At 46.5% G+C, this 24,706-nt stretch overlaps 1 protein-coding gene across 1 annotated transcript in view; it reads left to right on the plus strand.

Moving 5' to 3' along the window:
- LOC142198386 (uncharacterized) overlaps positions 1 to 24,706 on the plus strand; it is a 312,925-nt gene that overhangs the window by 163,338 nt on the left and 124,881 nt on the right. The window lies entirely within an intron of this gene.

Genomic DNA, 24,706 nt, shown 5'->3' on the forward strand with positions numbered 1-24,706 from the left:
CCGAACATGGACAGCCCGCTCTCAAATGATCTGAAAACAAAGATTGTTCCACATAGTTGTTCAGGGGAAGGATACAAAACGTTGTCTCAGAGATTTAACCTGTCAGTTTCCACTGTGAGGAACATAGTAAGGAAATGGAAGAGCACAGGGACAGTTCTTGTTAAGCCCAGAAGTGGCAGGCCAAGAAAAATATCAGAAAGGCAGAGAAGAAGAATGGTGAGAACAGTCAAGGACAATCCACAGACACCTCCAAAGAGCTGCAGCATCATCTTGCTGCAGATGTTGTCACTGTGCATCGGTCAACTATACAGCGCACTTTGCACAAGGAGAAGCTGTATGGGAGAGTGATGAGAAAGAAGCCGTTTCTGCACGTACGCCACAAATAGAGTCACCTGAGGTATGAAAAAGCACATTTGGATAAGCCAGCTTCATTCTGGAAGAAGGTCCTGTGGACTGATGAAACAAGGATTGAGTTGTTTGGTCATACAAAAAGGCGTTATGCATGGCGTCCAAAAAAACAGCATTCCAAGAAAAACACATGCTACCCACTGTAAGATTTGGTGGAGGTTCCATCATGCTTTGTGGCTGTGTGGCCAATGCCGGCACCGGGAATCTTGTTAAAGTTGAGAGTCGCATGGATTCCACTCAGTATCAGCAGATTCTTGAGAATAATGTTCAAGAATCAGTGACGAAGTTGAAGTTACGCCGGGGATGGATATTTCAGCAAGACAATGATCCAAAACACCGCTCCAAATCCTCAGGCATTCATGCAGAGGAACAATTACAATGTTCTGGAATGGCCATCCCAGTCCCCAGACCTGAATATCATTGAACATCTGTGGGGTGACTGGAAGCGGGCTGTCCATGCTCGGCGACCATCAAACTGAACTGAACGCGAATTGTAAAGAGGAATGGTCCAAAATACCTTCATCCAGGATCCAGGAACTGATTAACAGCAACAGGAAGCGACTAGAGGCAAAAGGAGGATCTACTAAATATTACTGGCACTGTTCTGTTGGGGTGCCCATACTTTTGCACCAGTCAAATTTTGGTTTAATGCATATTGCACATTCTCTGTTAGTACAATAAACCTCATTCCAATCCTGAAATATTACTGTGTCCATCAGTTATTAGAGAGATCAGACTGACATGGCAAACACCAAAATATTTACAGCTAACAATGATTAAGATTAATAGGGGGGCACAAACTTTTCATAGGACTGTAATATATTGGGACTTCGGGATGTGACTAGTATATAATATATTGGGACTGCGGGATGTGACTAGTATATAATATATTGGGACTTCGGGATGTGACTAGTATATAATATATTAGGACTTCGGGATGTGACTAGTATATAATATATTAGGACTTCAGCATGTGACTAGTATATAATATATTGGGACTTCGGGATGTAACTAGTATATAATATATTAGGACTTCGGGATGTGACTAGTATATAATATATTGGGACTTCGGGATGGGACTAGTATATAATATATTGGGACTTCGGCATGTGACTAGTATATAATATATTGGGACTGCGGGATGTGACTAGTATATAATATATTGGGACTTCGGGATGTGACTAGTATATAATATATTGGGACTTCGGGATGTGACTAGTATATAATATATTGGGACTTCGGGATGTGACTAGTATATAATATATTGGGACTTCGGGATGTGACTAGTATATAATATATTAGGACTTCGGGATGTGACTAGTATATAATATATTAGGACTTCGGGATGTGACTAGTATATAATATATTAGGACTTCGGGATGTGACTAGTATATAATATATTAGGACTTCGGGATGTGACTAGTATATATTAGGACTTCGGGATGTGACTAGTATATAATATATTGGGACTTCGGGATGTGACTAGTATATAATATATTAGGACTTCGGGATGTGACTAGTATATAATATATTAGGACTTCGGGATGTGACTAGTATATAATATATTGGGACTTCGGGATGTGACTAGTATATAATATATTAGGACTTCGGGATGTGACTAGTATATAATATATTGGGACTTCGGGATGTGACTAGTATATAATATATTGGGACTTCGGGATGTGACTAGTATATAATATATTGGGACTTCGGGATGTGACTAGTATATAATATATTAGGACTTCGGGATGTGACTAGTATATAATATATAGGGACTTTGGGATGTGACTAGTATATAATATATTGGGACTTCGGGATGTGACTAGTATATAATATATTAGGACTTCGGGATGTGACTAGTATATAATATATTAGGACTTTGGGATGTGTCTAGTATATAATATATTAGGACTTCGGGATGTGACTAGTATATAATATATTAGGACTTCGGGATGTGACTAGTATATAATATATTAGGACTGCGGGATGTGACTAGTATATAATATATTGGGACTTTGGGATGTGACTAGTATATAATATATTGGGACTTCGGGATGTGACTAGTATATAATATATTGGGACTTCGGGATGTGACTAGTATATAATATATTGGGACTTCGGGATGTGACTAGTATATAATATATTAGGACTTCGGGATGTGACTAGTATATAATATATTAGGACTTTGGGATGTGACTAGTATATAATATATTAGGACTTTGGGATGTGTCTAGTATATAATATATTAGGACTTCGGGATGTGACTAGTATATAATATATTAGGACTTCGGGATGTGACTAGTATATAATATATTGGGACTTCGGGATGTGACTAGTATATAATATATTGGGACTTTGGGATGTGACTAGTATATAATATATTGGGACTTCGGGATGTGACTAGTATATAATATATTGGGACTTCGGGATGTGACTAGTATATAATATATTAGGACTTCGGGATGTGACTAGTATATAATATATTAGGACTTCGGGATGTGACTAGTATATAATATATAGGGACTTCGGGATGTGACTAGTATATAATATATTAGGACTTCGGGATGTGACTAGTATATAATATATAGGGACTTCGGGATGTGACTAGTATATAATATATTAGGACTTCGGGATGTGACTAGTATATAATATATTAGGACTTTGGGATGTGACTAGTAGAGATGAGCGAACAGTGTTCTATGGAACTCATGTTCGATCGGATATTAGGCTGTTCGGCATGTTCGAATCGAATCGAACACCGCGTGGTAAAGTGCGCCATTACTCGATTCCCCTCCCACCTTCCCTGGCGCCTTTTTTGCTCCAATAACAGCGCAGGGTAGGTGGGACAGGAACTACGACACCGGTGACGTTGAAAAAAGTAGGCAAAACCCATTGGCTGCCGAAAACATGTGACCTCTAATTTAAAAGAACAGCGCCGCCCAGGTTCGCGTCATTCTGAGCTTGCAATTCACCGAGGACGGAGGTTTCCGTCCAGTTAGCTAGGGCTTAGATTCTGGGTAGGCAGGGACAGGCTAGGATAGGAAGGAGAAGACAACCAACAGCTCTTGTAAGAGCTAAATTCCAGGGAGAAGCTTGTCGGTGTAACGTGACACTGACGGGCTCAATCGCCGCAACCCAGCTTTCCCAGGATCCTGAATGGAATACACTGTCAGTGTATTCCCGTATACCCGATATATACCCCCGATACCCGTTCCAACGGTGTGCCCCCCCACCTTCACCCCAGAAATACCCTGCAAGTCCCCTAGCAATAGGATTGGGGCTATATACACCCACAATTTTTGCTACTGCCATATAGTGCCAGTTTCTGACTGGGAATTCAAAGAATATATTGGGGTTATAAATACCCTCATTTCTTGCTACTGGTATATAGTGCCATTGTCTGACTGGGAATTCAAAGAATATATTGGGGTTATAAATACCCTCATTTCTTGCTACTGCCATATAGTGCCAGTGTCTGACTGGGAATTCAAAGAATATATTGGGGTTACGTGCACCCACAATTTTTGCTACTGGTATATAGTGCCAATTTCTAACTGGGAATTCAAAATGCGCAAGGCTCCCGGAAAGGGACGTGGACGAGGCCGTGGGCGAGGTCGGGGGAATGGTTCTGGGGAGCAAGGTAGCAGTGAAGCCACAGGGCGTCCCGTGCCTACTCCTGTGGGGCAGCAAGCATTGCGCCACTCCACAGTGCCAGGGTTGCTTGCCACATTAACTAAACTGCAGGGTACAAACCTTAGTAGGCCCGAGAACCAGGAACAGGTCTTGCAATGGCTGTCAGAGAACGCTTACAGCACATTGTCCAGCAGCCAGTCAGACTCTGCCTCCTCTCCTCCTATTACCCAACAGTCTTGTCTTCCTTCCTCCCAAAATTCCGAAGCTTTACAGAACAATAACCCAAACTGTCCCTGCTCCCCAGAGCTGTTCTCCGCTCCTTTCATTGTCCCTCAACCTGCCTCTCCACGTCACGATTCCACGAACCTAACAGAGGAGCATCTGTGTCCAGATGCTCAAACACTAGAGTCTCCTCCATCTCCGTTCGATTTGGTGGTGGATGACCAGCAACCCACCCTCATCGACGATGATGTGACGCAGTTGCCGTCAGGGCATCCAGTTGACCGGCGCATTGTGCGGGAGGAGGAGATGAGACAGGAGTTGGAAGAGGAAGTGGTGGATGATGAGGACACTGACCCGACCTGGACAGGGGGGATGTCAAGCGGGGAAAGTAGTGTGGATGTTGAGGCAGGTGCAGCACCAAAAAGGGTAGCTAGAGGCAGAGGCAGAGGTCAGCAGCTTAGGCGAAGCCAGGCCACACCCGGAATCTCCCAAGATGTTCCAGTTCGTACCCAGCCCCGAAAAACTCCCACCTCGAGGGCACGTTTCTCGAAGGTGTGGAGTTTTTTCAAGGAATGCGCCGAGGACAGATATAGTGTTGTCTGCACAATTTGCCTCTCGAAATTGATTAGGGGCTCTGAGAAGAGCAACCTGTCCACCACTTCAATGCGCCGTCATTTGGAATCCAAGCACTGGAATCAGTGGCAGGCAGCAACGGCAGGACAAAGGCCGCCTGCCGTTCACGCCACTGCCACTGCCTCTGCCACTGCCTCTGCCACTGCCACTGCTGACTGTGCTGGCGATGCACTCCAGAGGACGAGCCAGGACAACACTTCATCTGCCTCCGCCACTTTGTTGACTTCTCCCTCATCCTCCCCTGTTCCTGTCTTATCTCCTTCTCCTGCACCATCAAAGGCACCATCAGGCGCTTCTTTACAACAACCCACCATCTCTCAGACATTGGAGCGGTGGCAGAAATACACTGCTAACCACCCACACGCGCAAGCCTTGAACGCCAACATCGCTAAACTGCTGGCCCAGGAGATGTTGGCGTTCCGGCTTGTTGAAACTCCCGCCTTCCTGGACCTGATGGCAACTGCGGCACCTCGCTATGCCGTCCCTAGCCGTCACTACTTCTCCCGGTGTGGCGTCCCTGCCTTGCACCAGCACGTATCACTCAACATCAGGCGGGCCCTTAGTTCCGCGCTTTGCACAAAGGTCCACTTGACCACCGACGCGTGGACAAGTGCATGCGGACAGGGACGCTACATTTCACTGACGGCACACTGGGTGAATGTAGTTGAGGCTGGGACTGCTTCCCAAACTGGCCCGGTGTACCTCGTCTCCCCGCCTAACATTCCTGGCAGGGACACGAGAAGAACACCCCCCTCCTCCTCCTCCTCTACCGCCTCCTCCTCCGCCACCGCCTCCTCCTCCGCCACCGCCTCCTCCTCCGCCACCGCCTCCTCCTCCGCTGTTAGATTGACCCCAGCTACGAGTTGGAAACGTTGCAGCACTGGCGTTGGTAGACGTCAGCAGGCTGTGCTGAAGCTGATCAGCTTGGGGGACAGACAGCACACTGCCTCCGAGGTGAGGGATGCCCTCCTCGATGAGACGGCAATATGGTTTGAGCCGCTGCACCTGGGCCCAGGCATGGTCGTTTGTGATAACGGCCGGAACCTGGTAGCAGCTCTGGAGCTTGCCGGACTCCAACATGTTCCATGCCTGGCCCACGTCTTCAACCTAGTGGTGCAACGTTTCCTAAAGAGCTACCCCAATGTTCCAGAGCTACTGGTGAAAGTGCGGCGCATGTGCGCCCACTTTCGCAAGTCGACAGTAGCCGCTGCTAGCTTAAAATCTCTCCAGCAACGCCTGCATGTGCCACAACACCGGCTTTTGTGCGACGTCCCCACACGCTGGAACTCAACGTTTCAGATGTTGAATAGAGTGGTTGAGCAGCAGAGACCTTTGATGGAATACCAGCTACAAAACCCTAGGGTGCCACAAAGTCAGCTGCCTCAGTTTCACATCCATGAGTGGCCATGGATGAGAGACCTTTGTGACATCCTACGGGTCTTTGAGGAGTCCACAAGGAGGGTGAGCTCTGAGGATGCGATGGTGAGCCTTACAATCCCGCTCTTGTGTGTTCTGAGAGAATCCCTGATTGACATCAGGGATAACTCAGATCACACAGAGGAGTCAGGGATAGCATCCGATCCGTCACAGCTGGAGAGTAGGTCCACACATTGTTGCAGCGTGGATGGGTAGACATGGAGGATGAGGAGGAAATGGAGATTGAACTTTCCGGTGGGGCCAGAGGAGTCATGCCAACTAACACTGTGGCAGACATGGCTGAGTTCATGTTGGGGTGCTTTACAACAATACAAAGCGTATTGTCAAAATCATGGAGGACAACCAGTACTGGATCTTTGCTATCCTTGACCCCCGGTATAAAAACAACATCTCGTCTTTTATTCCGGTAGAGGGGAGGGCCAATCGCATCAATGCTTGCCACAGGCAATTGGTGCAGAATATGATGGAGATGTTTCCAGCATGTGACGTTGGCGGCAGGGAGGGCAGTTCCTCCAGTAGGCAACCAAGTTCTCACCGGTCCACACAAACGAGGGGCACACTGTCTAAGGTCTGGGACACCTTGATGGCACCCCCTCGCCAAAGTGCCGCCACGGAGGGTCCTAGTGTCACCAGGCGTGAGAAGTATAGGCGCATGTTGCGGGAATACCTTTCCGACCACAGCCCTGTCCTCTCCGACCCCTCTGCGCCCTACACGTATTGGGTGTCGAAGTTGGACCTGTGGCTTGAACTTGCCCTATATGCCTTGGAGGTGCTGTCCTGTCCTGCCGCCAGCGTCCTATCTGAGAGAGTGTTCAGTGCAGCCGGTGGCATCATCACTGACAAGCGCACCCGTCTGTCAGCTGAGAGTGCCGACCGGCTCACTTTGATAAAAATGAACCACCACTGGATAGAGCCTTCATTTCAGTGCCCACCTCTGTAAAGCACCCCAACATGAAACTCCATGTCTGTACTCAACCTCTCCAATTCCTCCGCATCCTCATACTCATCCACCATAAGCATTGCACAATTCTGCTAATACTAGGCTCCCTCCAACATGATTTCCCCCAACTCTGCTGGTTAGAGGCTCCCTCCACCCTGATTTCCACCAACTCTGCTGGTTAGAGGCTCCCTCCACCATGAATTGGTCCAAACTGGGCTGTTTAGCGGCTCCCTCCACCATGAATTGGTCCAAACTGGGGTTTTTAGAGGCTCCCTCCACCATGAATTGGTCCAAACTGGGGGTTTTTAGAGGCTCCCTCCACCATGAATTTGCCCAAACTGGGCTGTTTAGAGGCTCCCTCCACCATGAATTGGTCCAAACTGGGGTTTTTAGAGGCTCCCTCCACCATGAATTTCCCAAAACTGGGCTGTTTAGAGGCTCCCTCCACCATTAATTGGTCCAAACTGGGCTGGTTAGAGGCTCCCTCCACCATGAATTTGCCCAAACTGGGCTGTTTAGAGGCTCCCTCCACCATGAATTGGTCCAAACTGGGGTTTTTAGGGGCTCCCTCCACCATGAATTTCCAAAAACTTGGCTGTTTAGAGGCTCCCTCCACCATTAATTGGTCCAAACTGGGCTGGTTAGAGGCTCCCTCCACCATGAATTTGCCCAAACTGGGCTGTTTAGAGGCTCCCTCCACCATGAATTGGTCCAAACTGGGGTTTTTAGGGGCTCCCTCCACCATGAATTTCCAAAAACTTGGCTGTTTAGAGGCTCCCTCCACCATTAATTGGTCCAAACTGGGCTGGTTAGAGGCTCCCTCCACCATGAATTTGCCCAAACTGGGCTGTTTAGAGGCTCCCTCCACCATGAATTGGTCCAAACTGGGTTTTTTAGAGGCTCCCTCCACCATGAATTGGTCCAAACTGGGCTGGTTAGAGGCTCCCTCCACCATGAATTTCCCAAAACTTGGCTGTTTAGAGGCTCCCTCCACCATGAATTTCCCAAAACTTGGCTGTTTAGAGGCTCCCTCCACCATGAATTGGTCCAAACTGGGCTGTTTAGAGGCTCCCTCCACCATGAATTGGTCCAAACTGGGCTGTTTAGAGGCTCCCTCCACCATGAATTTGCCCAAACTGGGCTGTTTAGAGGCTCCCTCCACCATGAATTTGCCCAAACTGGGCTGGTTAGAGGCTCCCTCCACCATGAATTGGTCCAAACTGGGTTTTTTAGAGGCTCCCTCCACCATGAATTTGCCCAAACTGGGCTGGTTAGAGGCTCCCTCCACCATGAATTGGTCCAAACTGGGCTGGTTAGAGGCTCCCTCCACCATTAATTGGTCCAAACTGGGCTGGTTAGAGGCTCCCTCCACCATGAATTTCCCAAAACTTGGCTGTTTAGAGGCTCCCTCCACCATTAATTGGTCCAAACTGGGCTGGTTTGAGGCTCCCTCCACCATGAATTTGCCCAAACTGGGCTGTTTAGAGGCTCCCTCCACCATGAATTGGTCCAAACTGGGGTTTTTAGGGGCTCCCTCCAACATGAATTTCCCAAAACTTGGCTGTTTAGAGGCTCCCTCCACCATTAATTGGTCCAAACTGGGCTGGTTAGAGGCTCCCTCCACCATGAATTGGCCCAAACTGGGCTGTTTAGAGGCTCCCTCCACCATGAATTGGTCCAAACTGGGTTTTTTAGAGGCTCCCTCCAACATGAATTGGTCCAAACTGGGCTGTTTAGAGGCTCCCTCCACCATGAATTTGCCCAAACTGGGCTGTTTAGAGGCTCCCTCCACCATGAATTTGCCCAAACTGGGCTGGTTAGAGGCTCCCTCCACCATGAATTGGTCCAAACTGGGCTGTTTAGAGGCTCCCTCCACCATGAATTTGCCCAAACTGGGCTGTTTAGAGGCTCCCTCCACCATGAATTTGCCCAAACTGGGCTGGTTAGAGGCTCCCTCCACCATGAATTGGTCCAAACTGGGTTTTTTAGAGGCTCCCTCCACCATGAATTTGCCCAAACTGGGCTGGTTAGAGGCTCCCTCCACCATGAATTGGTCCAAACTGGGCTGGTTAGAGGCTCCCTCCACCATTAATTGGTCCAAACTGGGCTGTTTAGAGGCTCCCTCCACCATGAATTTGCCCAAACTGGGCTGGTTAGAGGCTCCCTCCACCATGAATTGGTCCAAACTGGGCTGATTAGAGGCTCCCTCCACCATGAATTTCCCAAAACTTGGCTGTTTAGAGGCTCCCTCCACCATTAATTGGTCCAAACTGGGCTGGTTAGAGGCTCCCTCCACCATGAATTTGCCCAAACTGGGCTGTTTAGAGGCTCCCTCCACCATGAATTGGTCCAAACTGGGTTTTTTAGAGGCTCCCTCCACCATGAATTGGTCCAAACTGGGCTGTTTAGAGGCTCCCTCCACCATGAATTTGCCCAAACTGGGCTGTTTAGAGGCTCCCTCCACCATGAATTTGCCCAAACTGGGCTGGTTAGAGGCTCCCTCCACCATGAATTGGTCCAAACTGGGTTTTTTAGAGGCTCCCTCCACCATGAATTTGCCCAAACTGGGCTGGTTAGAGGCTCCCTCCACCATGAATTGGTCCAAACTGGGGTTTTTAGAGGCTCCCTCCACCATGAATTGGTCCAAACTGGGGTTTTTAGAGGCTCCCTCCACCATGAATTTGCCCAAACTCTGCTGGTTAGAGGCTCCCTCCACCATGAATTGGTCCAAACTGGGGTTTTTAGAGGCTCCCTCCACCATGAATTTGCCCAAACTGGGGTGTTTAGAGTCTCCCTCCACCATGAATTGGTCCAAACTGGGGTTTTTAGAGGCTCCCTCCACCATGAATTTGCCCAAACTCTGCTGGTTAGAGGCTCAATCCACCCTGATTTTCAAAACAAATGTTGGTGCCAACCTCAACTTACTACAAGGGCCAAATTCACTGCTGGTGACAAGCTCTCCTCACTGCAAGTGCCAAATACACATGTTTCAAGGTGTTTTCCTACTGTCAGAGAGGTGGTATTGAGTGTGGAAAGTGTGTAGTTGTTAGGCTGTGATGTGGGGGTAATAGAGGGTCTTTGGTGTGTTAGATGCCCCCAGACATGCTTCCCCTGCTGTCCCAGTGTCATTCCAGAGGTGTTGGCATCATTTCCTGGGGTGTCATAGTGGACTTGGTGACCCTCCAGACACGGATTTGGGTTTCCCCCTTAACGAGTATCTGTTCCCCATAGACTATAATGGGGTTCGAAACCCATTCGAACACACGAACATTGAGCGGCTGTTCGAATCGAATTTCGAACCTCGAACATTTTAGTGTTCGCTCATCTCTAGTGACTAGTATATAATATATTAGGACTTCGGGATGTGACTAGTATATAATATATTAGGACTTCGGGATGTGACTAGTATATAATATATTAGGACTTCGGGATGTGACTAGTATATAATATATTAGGACTTCGGGATGTGACTAGTATATGAGAAGTAAGAGTTAACCAAAGAAGGATTTTAGAAAACTATGTGCTGACAACCTGTTTGTTGCGATAGAAGCTTCTCCACTCCTCCATGGGAGCAAAGATTATTTGTGGTGTTTCGGCCTTGGACATCCTCCAGGGACAAGATAACTCGGCAGTAACACAAAACTTTAGGTACATAGAATTTCTTTGTAAAGCCAATCGCTTACTGCATACATTAGAATACGCCTAAAAACTGTCTGTATAAATAAATCGTGAACCTTTTTTTGGGCGCGCACACGCCATCTTATTGTGCAGATACACTGTCTGTGTCTTCATTTTAAGTATAAGGTGAGGGAGTGGGGATCCGGACCCTAGTCTCCAATAAATTTGGAAGCAGTCAACAACAGCTGGCCTAACCTAACAACAGTGACCATACTTCATACAATACATACCACAGTGATCCAGACTTCATAGACAGACTAAAAAACATAGACATCCAAATCCTCCTAGAGACATGGACCCGGGCAGATGACGAGTCCCTAACACCCATGGGCTACAAGGAATTCTCAGTGCCCGCCCAGAAAAATAAGACCACCAAACATGGCCGCCACTCAGGAGGCATACTAATATGGTACAAGGAGGAGCTCAAAGAACACGTAAAAGCTACCAAATGTGGAACCAATCACATATGGATAAAAATAAGCAGCTCCATCCTCAGCGGCCAGCAGGACATCTATCTCTGTGCAGTATATATGCCCCCACCAGGGTCCCCCTACCACGACCCCGACACTTACGAGGTCCTACAAAGGGAAGCCGTCCATTTCCAACCCAAAGGCAGAGTACTAATATGCGGAGACCTGAATGCAAGGACAGGCACAGAGTTAGACTACCTGCCCCCTGACGACAACCCACATACGCACGGTAGTGAGATCCACCACCCAGAACCCACACAGACAAGAAGAAACAGCCAAGACAGAATTGTCAACAAGAGTGGGAGACAACTGCTGAACATGTGCCGAAGCCTAGGACTGTACATAATAAACGGACGTACCACAGGCGATCCCAGAGGACGCTTCACACTAAACTCTCAAGTGGGCAACAGCGTGGTGGACTATGCCATTACAGACGCAGACCTGTCAGACATTGAAGACTTCACAATCGCACCTGACTCCCATCTATCAGACCACAACCAGATCCTACTATACATGAGAACCAGGAACAAAACACCCACACATGAGCCCCAACAGTCCGGCCTCTACAACCTACCAAGACATTTCACATGGGCCAACCACCAGGCCATAGAATATACCAACGCAACCAACCGACCCGAAATCAAGACACTGCTCACAAACTTCCATACAAACACCTATCAGCCAGACCAACAGGGAGTCACCAGAGCTGTGAAGGATCTCAAGTACATCCTACAGACCACAGCAGAACTAGCAGGCCTGAAACCAACCAAACCCATAAGACAAACCAACAAACAGTCCCACAAATGGTTCGACAGCGACTGCAGAGCACTACGCCATACCCTAAGAACAGCCTCCAACCAAAAACACAGAGACCCCAACAACAAGGAGGTGAGGGAAGCCTACAACAATCTATGCAAGCAATACAAGGGCACCCTCAGAGAGAAGAAACAGAGGGACCTCTCCCACAAAATCGAGCAACTAGAGGACTCCCTCCAGGACAGCTCATTCTGGGAGACCTGGCACCACATGGGCACAAAGCCCAAGAAAAACTCTCTCCACATCCAAAATGGCAATATCTGGCTCAACTACTTCAGAGGTCTCTACAAAAACATCCCAGAAGAAGAACTAACTCCAGAACAGCAACAGATAATCACCAAACTGAGGGACATGGAGAAAGTCATCAAAGACTTCCAGAACCCTCTGGACTCGCCAATCACCATAAAAGATATACAGGAAAGAATTGCCCTGCTGAAAGGCAAAAAGGCCAGTGGCCCTGACGGCATCCTACCAGAGATGATCAAATACAGCCCTCCAGCAATACACGTGGCACTGGCAAAGCTATTCACCCTCGTGCTCAATGCTGGACACTTCCCCGAAGACTGGAACAAAGGGCTCATAACCCCCATCTACAAGAATGGGGACCAATATGACCCCAACAACTACAGAGGGATCTGCGTCAGCAGCACATAGCTAGGGAAACTGTTCAACAGCATCATCAATAACAGAATCCTCACCTTCCTCACACAACACGGGGTCCTCAGCAAGAGCCAAGCAGGGTTCATGCCAAACCACCGCACCACAGACCATATCTACACCCTGCACAGCCTCATCAAGACGCACGTCCACAACACCAGAAGAGGCAAGATATTCGCCTGCTTCGTGGACTTTAAGAAGGCGTTTGATTCAGTATGGCACCCAGGCCTACTTCTAAAACTCCTAGAGAGTGGAATAGGAGGAAGAACGTATGACGTCATCAAGAGCTCCTACACCGGAAACCAGTGCAGTGTGAAGGTGAATGGGAAAAGGACAGCATACTTCCAACAGGCCCGAGGGGTCAGACAAGGCTGTAGCCTGAGCCCAACGCTCTTCAACATCTATATCAATGAACTGGCTACAGCCCTGGAGGCCTCACCAACTCCAGGCCTCACCCTGAACGACCGGGAGGTGAAGTTCCTGCTATACGCCGACGACCTCCTACTCCTGGCCCCCACCGAGAAAGACCTCCAAGAAAGCCTGTCAGTGCTGGAAAAATTCAGCACCACATGGGCCCTACCCATCAACCAGAAGAAGACCAAAATCATGGTATTTCAGAAGAAGGGCCACAATAAAGCCTCCACCACCCCACAATTCACACTGAACGGCTCCACACTGGAGAAAACCAACAGCTACACCTACCTGGGGCTGGAGCTCAGCCAATCAGGAAGCTTCAAAGCAGCAATAGAAACCCTGAAAGCAAAAGCCTGCAGAACCTTCTACGCCATCAGAAGACAACTGTACCACCTCAAACCACCGGTGAGGGTCTGGATGAAGATATTTGACGCTGTCATCTCCCCAATCCTTCTCTATGGCAGTGAGGTTTGGGGCCCAGCCACCTACCCAGACCAGTCACAGTGGGATTCCAGCCCAACAGAGAACTTCCACCTGGAGTTCTGCAAATACCTGCTCCATGTCCATCGCAACACCTCCAACATGGCCTGCAGGGCAGAGCTAGGCAGACTCCCCCTATGGCTCACCATACAGAAGAGGGCGCTAGCTTTCCAGGCACACATCCAGGGGAGCGACTCCTACCACCACCAAGCATGGCTAAGCCACCTGAGCAAACCAGACATTCAACAACCAAACAGCAGCCAACCACCAAACCAAAAACTCCAACAGATGATAACCAAGGCCGAAATAAAGGCGACCACAGAGGCAAACAGAGAGCGGTACATTGAAGAATGGAGAAATGAAATAAATAACTCCAAGAAACTCACCAATGTGTACCAATCCCTACAAAGGGACTACACCATGGCCACCTACCTGGAGAGAATACGCCACCCCAAGCACAGACAGACCCTGAGCCGGTACAGACTGAGCGCCCACAACCTAGAGATAGAGACGGGGCGATACAGGCAGACGTACAAGCCACGGGAGAAGAGACTGTGCCAGCACTGTGACTAGGGGGCCCTAGAAGACCAGACCCACTTCCTGCTACACTGCACCAAATACTCAGCTGTGAGGGCCATCTACTACCAAAGACTCTCTGCCCACATCCCAGACTGGGAGAAGAGGAAACTCTACATCCTACTGGGAGAAGAAGAGGCCACTGTGGAGATCGCTGCCCAATACGTGTCCAGCTGTCACCAAACAAGAGGAAGATGAGACTCCATGGACTGTTATATTTATCCCAATACACCCGCCCCACCCCACCCCCACCCCCCCATATAGCAGTCACCAACGAAGAGGAAGATGAGAATCCACGGACTGTTATAACCCAACTCCCCCCCCCCCACCGCCTACTTTACTAGCTTTGGCAATGCCAAATACCTATTCAGACGTGCCAATAAAGCTTTTTGATTTGATTTGATTTGATTAGTGGTATATACAGACTATACACAGGACACTACAGAGTATACAGTGACCATATAGTGGTATATACAGACTGTACACAGGACACTACAGAGTATACAGTGACCATATAGTGGTATATACAGGCTATACACAGGACACTACAGAGTATACAGTGACCATATAGTGGTATATACAGGCTATACACAGGACACTACAGAGTATACAGTGACCATATAGTGGTATATACAGACTATACACAGGACACTACAGAGTATACAGTGACCATATAGTGGTATATACAGACTATACACAGGACACTACAGAGTATACAGTGACCATATAGTGGTATATACAGACTATACACAGGACACTACAGAGTATACAGTGACCATATAGTGGTATATACAGACTATACACAGGACACTACAGAGTATACAGTGACCATATAGTGGTATATACAGACTATACACAGGACACTACAGAGTATACAGTGACCATATAGTGGTATATACAGACTATACACAGGACAATACAGAGTATACAGTGACCATATAGTGGTATATACAGACTATACACAGGACACTACAGAGTATACAGTGACCATATAGTGGTATATACAGGCTATACACAGGACACTACAGAGTATACAGTGACCATATAGTGGTATATACAGACTATACACAGGACACTACAGAGTATACAGTGACCATATAGTGGTATATACAGACTATACACAGGACAATACAGAGTATACAGTGACCATATAGTGGTATATACAGACTGTACACAGGACACTACAGAGTATACAGTGACCATATAGTGGTATATACAGACTATACACAGGACACTACAGAGTATACAGTGACCATATAGTGGTATATACAGACTATACACAGGACACTACAGAGTATACAGTGACCATATAGTGGTATATACAGGCTATACACAGGACACTACAGAGTATACAGTGACCATATAGTGGTATATACAGGCTATACACAGGACACTACAGAGTATACAGTGACCATATAGTGGTATATACAGACTATACACAGGACACTACAGAGTATACAGTGACCATATAGTGGTATATACAGACTATACACAGGACAATACAGAGTATACAGTGACCATATAGTGGTATATACAGACTATACACAGGACACTACAGAGTATACAGTGACCATATAGTGGTATATACAGACTATACACAGGACACTACAGAGTATACAGTGACGATATAGTGGTATATACAGACTATACACAGGACACTACAGAGTATACAGTGACCATATAGTGGTATATACAGACTATACACAGGACACCACAGAGTATACAGTCACCATATAGTGGTATATACAGACTATACACAGGACACTACAGAGTATACAGTGACCATATAGTGGTATATACAGGCTATACACAGGACACTACAGAGTATACAGTGACCATATAGTGGTATATACAGACTGTACACAGGACACTACAGAGTATACAGTGACCATATAGTGGTATATACAGGCTATACACAGGACACTACAGAGTATACAGTGACCATATAGTGGTATATACAGACTATACACAGGACACTACAGAGTATACAGTGACCATATAGTGGTATATACAGACTATACACAGGACACCACAGAGTATACAGTCACCATATAGTGGTATATACAGACTATACACAGGACACTACAGAGTATACAGTGACCATATAGTGGTATATACAGGCTATACACGGGACACTACAGAGTATACAGTGACCATATAGTGGTATATACAGACCATACACGGGACACTACAGAGTATACAGTGACCATATAGTGGTATATACAGACCATACACAGGACACTACAGAGTATACAGTGACCATATAGTGGTATATACAGACTGTACACAGGACACTACAGAGTATACAGTGACCATATAGCGGTATATACAGACCATACACACGACACTACAGAGTATACAGTGACCATATAGCGGTATATACAGACTATACACAGGACACTACAGAGTATACAGTGACCATATAGCGGTATATACAGACTATACACAGGACACTACAGAGTATACAGTGACCATATAGTGGTATATACAGGCTATACACAGGACACTACAGAGTATACAGTGACCATATAGTGGTATATACAGACTATACACAGGACACTACAGAGTATACAGTGACCATATAGTGGTATATACAGACCATACACAGGACACTACAGAGTATACAGTGACCATATAGTGGTATATACAGACTATACACAGGACACTACAGAGTATACAGTGACCATATAGTGGTATATACAGACTATACACAGGACTACAGAGTATACAGTGACCATATAGTGGTATATACAGAGTATACACAGGACACTACAGAGTATACAGTGACCATATAGTGGTATATACAGACTATACACAGGACACTACAGAGTATACAGTGACCATATAGTGGTATATACAGGCTATACACAGGACACTACAGAGTATACAGTGACCATATAGTGGTATATACAGACTATACACAGGACACTACAGAGTATACAGTGACCATATAGTGGTATGTACAGACTATACACAGGACACTACAGAGTATACAGTGACCATATAGTGGTATATACAGACTATATACAGGACACTACAGAGTATACAGTGACCATATAGTGGTATATACAGACTATACACAGGACACTACAGGGTATACAGTGACCATATAGTGGTATATACAGACCATACACAGGACACTACAGGGTATACAGTCACCGTATAGTGGTATATACAGACTATACACAGGACACTACAGAGTATACAGTGACCATATAGTGGTATATACAGACTATACACAGGACACTACAGAGTATACAGTGACCATATAGCGGTATATACAGACCATACACAGGACACTACAGAGTATACAGTCACCATATAGCGGTATATACAGAGTATACACAGGACACTACAGAGTATACAGTGACCATATAGTGGTATATACAGACTATACACAGGACACTACAGAGTATACAGTGACCATATACACTCACCGGCCACTTTATTAGGTACACCTGTCCAACTGCTCGTTAACACTTAATTTCTAATCAGCCAATCACATGGCAGCAACTCAGTGCATTTAGGCATGTAGACATGGTCAAGAATCTCCTGCAGGTCAAACCGAGCATCAGTATGGGGGGGAAGAAAGGTGATTTGAGTGCCTTTGAATGTGGCATGGTTGTTGGTGCCAGAAGGGCTGGTCTGAGTATTTCAGAAACTGCTGATCTACTGGGATTTTCACGCACAACCATCTCTAGGGTTTACAGAGAATGGTCCGAAAAAGAAAAAACATCCAGTGAGCGGCAGTTCTGTGGGGGGCGGAAATGCGTTGTTGATGCCAGAGGTCAGAGGAGAATGGCCAGACTGGTTCGAGCTGATAGAAAGGCAACAGTGTCTTAAATAACCTCATACCTCAATGACCGCACATTCAGCGTCACCCACTCGCACACCACCTCCTCACCTCGCCCTCTCTCTGTAGGTGTCCCCCAGGGCTCCGTCCTAGGACCCCTCCTGTTCTCCATCTACACCCTTGGCCTGGGCCAACTCATACAATCTCATGGTTTCCAGTACCATTGCTATGCCGATGACACCCAAATCTACATCTCTAGACCAGATCTTACCTCCCTGCTGGCCAGAGTTCCAGATTGCTTAGCGGCCGTAGCCTCCTTCCTCTCCTCCCGCTTTCTCAAACTCAACATGGAGAAAACAGAGTTCATCATCTTCAGCCCATCCTGTATGGCCCCTCCACCTGACCCATCTATCAAAGTTAATGGAACCACTATTACCCCTGTCCCACAGGCCCGATGCCTTGGGGTAACCCTGGACTCCGACTTATCCTTCAAGTCACATATTCAAGCCCTCAACACCTCCTGCCGCCTCCAGCTCAAGAACATCCACCGAATTCGCCCCTTCCTCACCCAGGAAACTACCAAGATGTTTGTCCAGGCCCTCATAATCTCCCGCCTAGACTACTGCAACACCCTTCTCCATGGACTCCCGGCTAACACCCTCGCCCCCCTCCAGTCCACCTTAAACTGCGCTGCTCGCTTAATCCACCTCACGCCCCGATCTTCATCGGCTGCTCCCCTCTGCCAGTCCCTCCACTGGTTACGTATAGCCCAGCGAATTGAGTTCAAGCTACTAACGCTAACATACAAAGCCATCCACACCCTGTCCCCTCCGTATATCTCTGACCTCATCCTCACCTATCCCCTCCATATATCTCTGACCTCATCCTCACCTGTCCCCTCCATATATCTCTGACCTCATCCTCACCTGTCCCCTCCGTATATCTCTGACCTCATCCACAACCTGTCCTCTCCATATATCTCTGACCTCATCCACACCTGTCCCCTCCATATATCTCTGACCTCATCCACAACCTGTCCCCTCCATATATCTCTGACCTCATCCTCACCTGTCCCCTCCATATATCTCTGACCTCATCCTCACCTGTCCCCTCCATATATCTCTGACCTCATCCTCACCTGTCCCCTCCATATATCTCTGACCTCACCTGTCCCCTCCATATATCTCTGACCTTATCCACACCCTGTCCCCTCTATATATCTCTGACCTCATCCACAACCTGTCCTCTCCATATATCTCTGACCTCATCCACCCCTGTCCCCTCCATATATCTCTGACCTCATCCACCCCTGTCCCCTCCATATATCTCTGACCTCATCCTCACCTGTCCCCTCCATATATCTCTGACCTCATCCTCACCTGTCCCCTCCATATATCTCTGACCTCATCCTCACCTGTCCCCTCCATATATCTCTGACCTCATCCTCACCTGTCCCCTCCATATATCTCTGACCTCATCCTCACCTGTCCCCTCCATATATCTCTGACCTCATCCACCCCTGTCCCCTCCATATATCTCTGACCTCATCCTCACCTGTCCCCTCCATATATCTCTGACCTCATCCTCACCTGTCCCCTCCATATATCTCTGACCTCATCCACAACCTGTCCCCTCCATATATCTCTGACCTCATCCACACCTGGCCCCTCCATATATCTCTGACCTCACCTGGCCCCTCCATATATCTCTGACCTCATCCACAACCTGTCCTCTCCATATATCTCTGACCTCATCCACCCCTGTCCCCTCCATATATCTCTGACCTCATCCACCCCTGTCCCCTCCATATATCTCTGACCTCATCCTCACCTGTCCCCTCCATATATCTCTGACCTCATCCTCACCTGTCCCCTCCATATATCTCTGACCTCATCCTCACCTGTCCCCTCCATATATCTCTGACCTCATCCTCACCTGTCCCCTCCATATATCTCTGACCTCATCCTCACCTGTCCCCTCCATATATCTCTGACCTCATCTCCCACTACCTGCCCACACGTAACCTCAGATCCTCCAATGACCTCCTACTCCGCTCTGCCCTCATCCGCTCCTCACACAACCGTCTCCAAGATTTCTCCCGTGCATCCCCCATACTCTGGAACTCCTTACCAAGACACATAAGACTGACCCCCACAATCACAAGAAGGCCTTGAAGACTCCCCTATTCAGGAAGGCCTAGACCCCCCAATAACACTATCACCGCACCGCCATCTGTACAGTCTCCCCCTCTCCTTCTGTCTCTACCCCCCCTTCCCTCATAGATTGTAAGCCCTCGCGGGCAGGGCCCTCTACCCCACTGTGCCAGTCACTGTTAGTATTATATCTACCTGTATATTCTGTGTATTGTATGTAACCTCCAATGTACAGCACCATGGGATTAATGGTGCTATATAAATAAATAATAATAATAATAATAATAATAATAATAAAATAGCCACCCGTTACAACCAAGGTAGCCAGAAGAGCATTTCTGAACGCCGCACAGTACGTCGCACTTTGAGGCTACAGATGGGCTACAGCAGCAGAAGACCACACCGGGTGCCACTCCTTTCAGCTAAGAACAGGAAACTGAGGCTACAATTTGCACAAGCTCATCGAAATTGGACAATTGAAGATTGGAAAAACGTTGCCTGGTCTGATGAGTCTCGATTTCTGCTGCGACATTCGGATGGTAGGGTCAGAATTTGGCGTCAACAACATGAAAGCATGGATCCATCCTGCCTTGTATCGGTAACGGTTCAGGCTGGTGGTGGTGGTGTCATGGTGTGGGGAATATTTTCTTGGCACTCTTTGGGCCCCTTGGTACCAATTGAGCATCGTTGCAACGCCAAAGCCTACCTGAGTATTGTTGCTGACCATGTCCATCCCTTTATGACCACAATGTACCCAACATCTGATGGCTACTTTCAGCAGGATAATGCAATGCCATGTCATAAAGCTGGAATCATCTCAGACTGGTTTCTTGAACATGACAATGAGTTCACTGTACTCCAATGGCCTCCACAGTCACCAGATCTCAATCCAATAGAGGAGCATCTTTGGGATGTGGTGGAACGGGAGATTCGCATCATGGATGTGCAGCCGACAAATCTGCGACTGCAACTGTGTGATGTCATCATGTCAATATGGAGCAAAATCTCTGAGGAATGCTTCCAGCACCTTGTTGTATCTATGCCACGAAGAATTGAGGCAGTTCTGAAGGCAAAAGGGGGTCCAACCCGTTACTAGCACGGTGTACCTAATAAAGTGGCCGGTGAGTATATACAGTCCTATGAAAAAGTTTGGGCACCCCTATTAATCTTAATCATTTTTAGTTCTAAATATTTTGGTGTTTGCAGCAGCCATTTCAGTTTGATATATCTAATAACTGATGGACACAGTAATATTTCAGGATTGAAATGAGGTTTATTGTACTAACAGAAAATGCGCAATATGCATTAAACCAAAATTTGACCGGTGCAAAAGTATGGGCACCTCAACAGAAAAGTGACATTAATATTTAGTAGATCCTCCTTTTGCAAAGATAACAGCCTCTAGTCGCTTCCTGTAGCTTTTAATCAGTTCCTGGATCCTGGATGAAGGTATTTTGGACCATTTCTTTCTACAAAACAATTCAAGTTCAGTTAAGTTTGATGGTGGCCGAGCATGGACAGCCCGCTCTCAAATGATCTGAAAACAAAGATTGTTCAACATAGTTGTTCAGGGGAAGGAGACAAAACGTTGTCTCAGAGATTTAACCTGTCAGTTTCCACTGTGAGGAACATAGTAAGGAAATGGAAGACCACAGGGACAGTTCTTGTTAAGCCCAGAAGTGGCAGGCCAAGAAAAATATCAGAAAGGCAGAGAAGAAGAATGGTGAGAACAGTCAAGGACAATCCACAGACACCTCCAAAGAGCTGCAGCATCATCTTGCTGCAGATGGTGTCACTGTGCATCGGTAACTATACAGCGCACTTTGCACAAATAGAAGCTGTATGGGAGAGTGATGAGAAAGAAGCCGTTTCTGCACGTACGCCACAAATAGAGTTGCCTGAGGTATGAAAAAGCACATTTGGACAAGGCAGCTTCATTTTGGAAACAAAGATTGAGTTGTTTGGTTATAAAAAAAGGCGTTATGCATGGCGTCCAAAAAGAAACAGCATTCCAAGAAAAACACATGCTACCCACTGTAAGATTTGGTGGAGGTTCCATCATGCTTTGGGGCTGTGTGGCCAATGCCGGCATCGGGAATCTTGTTAAAGTTGAGAGTCGCATGGATTCCACTCAGTATCAGCAGATTCTTGAGAATAATGTTCAAGAATCAGTGACGAAGTTGAAGTTACGCCGGGGATGGATATTTCAGCAAGACAATGATCCAAAACACCGCTCCAAATCCTCAGGCATTCATGCAGAGGAACAATGACAATGTTCTGGAATGGCCATCCCAGTCCCCAGACCTGAATATCATTGAACATCTGTGGGATGATTGGAAGCGGGCTGTCCATGCTCGGCGACCATCTAACTTAACTGAACTTGAATTGTTTGTCCAAAATACCTTTATCCAGGATCCAGGAACTGATTAGAAGCTACAGGAAGCGACTAGAGGCTGTTATCTTTGCAAAAGGAGGATCTACTAAATATTAATGTCACTTTTCTGTTGAGGTGCCCATACTTTTGCACCGGTCAAATTTTGGTTTAATGCATATTGCACATTTTCTGTTAGTACAATAAACCTCATTTCAATCCTGAAATATTACTGTGTCCATCAGTTATTAGATATATCAAACTGAAATGGCTGTTGCAAATACCAAAATATTTAGAACTAAAAATGATTAAGATTAATAGGGGTGCCCAAACTTTTTCATAGGACTGTATATATATATATATATATATATATATATATATATATATATATACACATATAATAAGCTCATGTGGAAATCAACCAGCCTGACACACACACAATTGGTGATCTCAGTAAGTTCCCCTTTATTGTACATCGCATAAGATTTTATACAGTAAAATAAATGGTCGTGTCCATTATAATGAAACATGCCCAACAATTTATGATTACGATTTATCATTGGCGGGATGAGTTCCTTGACCCTCCCATTCTAATCATCTCTACATCTCTATAAGCGATCATTGTGATATTCCTTATAGGGCCTTAACCGTAACAGTTTCCGTTAGTCCTAAAAATAATCATAGCAAAGATCATTTGTCAGCTTATGTGAGGTTTCACCCTTGGCCTAGATATCTAGATTCAGACAACTCTCCCTCGCCCCCCTTCTGCCCTGGGTCAGTTATGCTGCACAAGGTGTCTGATACTTCAATAGCCAGAATCGAAAGAGGAAGGAGAGAGAGAGTTATGGAATCATATGGTGTAATGCAAGCAGCTCTTTCTGCAAATCTTTATATTTTTAGAATAAGCCAAGCTGGATATAAAATGTTCTCCATATCTCTTAAAGGCACATTGCATATCGATCCCATTTCCCCTCTTTTGTGATTTAACACAATAACATGTTCAATGCCTGTATTTAAGTTTGAGAACAAACTGCTGGACTTTTAATTGTCTTTCTCTTCACCAGATTCCAGGTCATATAAACAAGCCATTGTGTTAAACATCACAACATCCTAGTTTCTCGCATACGCTGAGTGAGGTTCAATTGATGGTATACCTCCTCAGTGGGGCCATGTCCACATACGTTCCTCCTCTCTCACTAGTACCCTTTCTTACACAATAAATAATCAGTTTGTACAATGCATAGAGGCTTAAGCAAATCAGGGCTGCCTGAAACATGAAATGCAGAATTCCCACAATCCATCCCTTAACACCTTTGAACCAGTTTGCAGGATTCAAGAATGACAAAGTGTCGGACCACCAACTATCTTGTTTCTTTGCATGCTCTTTTTCCCACTTTTCTCTCATTTCTTGGATTTTCCTGACTCCTGCATGTACCTGGAGATTCCCCTCTGGATCAATGTAATGACTGCAAGTCGGCCCTATCACCTGGCACATACCACCCTGAACCGCAGTCAAGTAGTCCAATACTGTAGTATGCTGGTTTGTGACTACTATCAGTTGTCCTTGTATAGAGTTATTCTCATTCAGCAAATCTAAGATGTCATATATTTGCTCATCCAGATAGTCCGTAGACTTGACCAGTTTATCCCATGTCTGCATCACCATTGGCCATAGAAATATTGTGCTACCAATCTTATCTCCTGCGCTCATGGACACCAAATGAGGTCTTCCACCTCTCCGAAGTTGGTTATCTTTGGCCCTTTTATTTATTACATGTCGGGGTGGTCCCTGTCTGTTTTTGGTGAACATTTCCAACTCAACAGTGCTGTGTAATATTATAAAAGTGTCGGGGGTAAGTCGTGCCAGTGTGCATGTGCCACTGCTGCCGGTGGGGATTCATTTGTAAGCATTCCCTCCACACACCCAAAACTAATCTCTTGGCAACTGCCACAGGTTAGAATGCCCCAATGCACCTCTGTGGGCATAGTCTACCAACTTAGTGACATTTGCACACCATTTATTTG

This window comes from Leptodactylus fuscus, chromosome 3 (assembly GCF_031893055.1).
Source record: "Leptodactylus fuscus isolate aLepFus1 chromosome 3, aLepFus1.hap2, whole genome shotgun sequence".
NCBI classification, from domain to species: Eukaryota; Metazoa; Chordata; class Amphibia; order Anura; family Leptodactylidae; genus Leptodactylus; species Leptodactylus fuscus.